The following is a 4,379-nucleotide window of genomic DNA, read 5'->3' as shown; positions in this document are numbered from 1 at the left end:
TGAAGTTGACATTCTGTCTCGATGAATGGTATGCAACTTAAAATATACGTAGAAGTATTGGGGGCTGCCTCTTGATGTAATAAAATTTAAATGTATTGAATTTGTAATCTTACAATGTTTCTATTTGTATTCAAGTTAACCATAAAATAAATGATAGGTATCCTTAATATTAAACTGTCCGGTTTTTTCTATAAGATATTTCCTACTGAACCTTCAGAAAATCTAGAGAAAAAATGATGTGAGAATGTTTCCAAGTTGGAAACATTTATTGAAATGTTAGCTATCCTGATCCCCAAGTATATGTAAATCAGGTTGGCAATATTGACAGTTGAAGTAGTCTAATAAAATGGTCGTCACGAAGCGTTGCATATGAATTATGTCTCCCAGTAAATATACCTAATTAATAAGTACTCGGCAAGCTTCCTTCTCCAAAAGGTTATGGACTCCAGTTTTACATGCCAAGAGTACATTCAATAAGAAGTAAAGTTTTTTAGTGTTGCTGTTTATACCGACCGGCAGTGTTGTGAGTGACCGCAAAAAAAAATGGCAGTCCAAGGTTTAAATGGCGCGAATTCAACCGTGAGTTTGTATCCGCAATTAACATCTACGAACTTTTCGTCATGGAAATTTAGATTAGGCAATCTTCTAGATGCCAAAGGTGTTAAAGATTTTATTACCACTGAAGTAACTGCAACGCAATTCACACAATTATCAAGAGACGAGCAAAATCAACATAAAAAGCATGATGCAACAGCAAGATCGATCATTGTCACATGCATTACAGATGAACATTTAGAATATATTCGTGACTGTGACTCAGCATTCGAAATGATAAAAAGTTTAGAAAAAGTGTTTGAAAGAAAAAGTATTCTTTCTCGTTTATATGTGCGGAAAAAGTTGTTAACGTTGAAATATAAACAAGGTATCGATTTACAAAAATTTTTCGTTGAATTCGATTCTTTAATCCGAGAGCTTGAATCGACTGGAACTACAATCGAAGAAGATGACAAGGTATGTCACCTTTTGTTGACAATGACAGATACGTTTGACACCGTTATTACTGTCCTAGAAACTTCAAATGATAAACTATCTGTTGATTTCGTTAAAGCAAAATTATTAGATGCAGAATTGAAGCTGAAAAATAATGTACAAGAAAGTGAAGAATCCTCTTTTTATACGAAGCAATACAATAAAAAACCCCGATGCTCATTTTGTGGACTTGAAGGCCATCTAGTGTCCAATTGTTTCAGAAAAAACAATAATCGAGGTAGATTTTTTCGAGGAAATAACTATTCCCGTGGCAGAAGAGCCAATAATGATACACAAGGTAAACAGAATATCCATGTAGCCGAAGACGAAGTAAGTTTTATCACAGCCCTACCAGCTGAAAATCTCAAGAATGATGACAGCCAAATTTCGTTTATAATAGATTCTGGAGCATCACAGAATATGTGCAGCAATAAATATAAACAATTTATAAGTAATATTATTGAAATTGAGCCTGTTGGCATTAAAATAGCAGATGGAAGAGTGATGACGGCTCGTACAAAAGGTAAATTAAAAGTTTATTACAATGAAACTCCTATTAACATTGATGTTCTCATTTTAAATGAACTAGAATATAATTTATTATCAGTCAGTAAACTAAACAGTTTAGGTTTCACAGTAGTATTTAAAGAAAATAAGGCTGAAATAAGAAAAAAGAACTTTAAACTTATTTGCTATAAACATAAGAGTAACTTATTTGCTGCAAATTTTCAATTAAATAATTTTCAATCTAGTTTAGTAGCAAAGCATAGCGATAAAGACTTATGGCATTTACGTTTAGGACACGTAAATAGAAGGGGACTACAATTGTTGGGACTTCCCTATTCAGATAAACTATGTGACTCGTGTCAACAAGGAAAAGCCACAAGGCAACCTTTTAAAGAAGTTATATACAAAAAATCCTCTAGAGTTGGGGAACTTTTACATGTTGATACTTGGGGACCATCCAAAGATCCCACATTTTCTGGTGAAAAGTATTACTTATCAATTATTGATGATTTCTCACATTTTAGTGTTGTATATTTAATGACAAGAAAAAGCGAAAGCGAATCACATCTTATTAATCATATTGAAAAATTAGCTGCAGAAGGCAGGAGAGTATCTAGAATAAGAATGGATAAAGGTGGAGAGATGTCTTCTAAATATTTTAAAAACTATTGTATACAACATGGTATAGTACAAGAATTTACTGCAGGGTACACACCTCAGCAGAATAGTATAGCCGAACGACTTAATCGTACTATTTTAGACAAAGTAAGAGCAATGTTTGTAGAAACAAATCTTCCAAAGAGTTTGTGGGGAGAAGCAGTTAGAACAGCTGTTTATCAGCTTAATCGAACTCCATCACGAGCAATTGAATTACAAGTACCAGCAGAAATATACTTAGGCAGACTTGACTTGTCTAAACTTAGAATTTTTGGTTCAAAAGTATGGTACTACAACCTACCAAAGCAAAGTAAATTAGAACCAAGAGCAAGTAAAGGTGTAATGGTTGGATACAGTGGTGCTGGTTATAGAATTTGGAATCCACTGACCAAGCAAATCAAAATTTCAAGAGATGTTGTTTTCGATGAAACACAGTATAAATATTCTCCAGAAATATCGTCGAATAATCAAAATGTTGAGGAAATTTTACCAAGCCAAAATGAATTGGAAACATTTGAAACAAATTATGAAGAAAGTACAGTCCAAACATTAAGAAACACTACTGAAATTAATTCACAAGATGAAGAACCAGTAAATTTACAAAATACCAAAATTACTTCCTCCAATAGAGAAATAAAACAACCTTCGAAGTTCAAAGACTATGAACTTTATTATGCATATTGCTTAGTTACATCAACACCAGTAACTTATGAAGAAGCAGTAGAGGAGGATGAATGGAAGCAGGCAATAGAAACAGAACTAGAATGTCTTGAAAAAATGAACACGTGGAGTGAAGCCACAAAAATACCTCATGATCAACAAATCATAAATACAAAATGGGTATTTAAAACAAAAAGTGATGGCACGAAAAAAGCTCGCTTAGTCGCCAAGGGTTATGAAGAAGAAGTGTTTTTAGATATATATTCACCGGTAGCTAAGATGGCAAGTGTAAGAATTTTATTATCACTGGCTCTCAATAACAACTGGAAGGTATACCAATTAGACATTCCTTCAGCGTTCATCAACGGAGTGCTACAACATGATGTTTATATTCATTGTCCTAAGGGTTATAAACGACAAAGCAAAGTTCTCAAACTACAAAAGGCTTTATATGGACTAAAAGAATCACCCAAATGCTGGAACCAACGATTCAACAAATGGGCAATCAAAATTGGTTTTAAAAGTGCGGAAAGTGACTGTTGCGTTTATACAAAGAAAAATGTGTGTATGTGTATATGGGTCGATGATATCCTATTGTGCGGTGAAGATAGCGATTCGATTCAAAAAATTATTGAAAGTTTAAAAAGTGAGTTTAACGCAAAAAATCTTGGTTGTGTAAACAACTTTTTGGGTATTGATTTTGAATATTCTGTAAATAAAAATGATGTAAAAATGTATATTTCTCAAAAACCCTTAATCAATAAGATAATTGAGAAATTTAATATGACGAATTGCAATGTTAGCAAAACACCAATGGAAACAGGTTTTCAGGTTGACAAAACTAATGCTAATAATCAAATCTCTGTCAATGTGCCTTATAGGCAATTAATTGGAAGCTTAATGTATATTGCATTGGGTAGTCGCCCTGACATAATGTTTTCAATCTCTTATTTGAGTCAATTTCTCGATTGTCCTGATGATATATTATGGAAAGCTGCTAAACGTATTATTAGATATTTAAAAAATACAATTAATTTCTGTCTTATATACAGTAAAAATATAAAAAGAAAACCTTTAATATTTGCATATTCAGACTCAGATTGGGCAGCAAATGTAAATGATAGAAAAAGCATGTCAGGAGGTATAGTATATTTTCTAGACAATCCAGTTTCATGGTATTCAAGGAAACAGAGCACTGTTTCATTGAGCAGTACTGAGGCCGAATATATTTCATCAACTGTTACATGTTGTGAGTTATTGTTCACAAAAAACTTAGCAGAAGAATTATTGAACGAGAAAATAACTGGTAGTATATTATATATAGATAACCAGGGAGCTATATGTATTGCAACAAATTCATTTAAAGGTAAAAGGTCTAAGCATATAGACACAAAATATCATTTCATTCGAAATTTAATTGAAAACAATGTAATTACTTTACAGTACATAAATACAAAATCAAACTGTGCTGATATTTTCACTAAAGCTCCTTCAAATGAAATATTCTCACGTCTCAGAACTTTGAT

This window comes from Diabrotica virgifera, chromosome 7 (assembly GCF_917563875.1).
Source record: "Diabrotica virgifera virgifera chromosome 7, PGI_DIABVI_V3a".
NCBI lineage: Eukaryota > Metazoa > Arthropoda > Insecta > Coleoptera > Chrysomelidae > Diabrotica > Diabrotica virgifera.
This window is presented reverse-complemented; position numbering follows the sequence as displayed.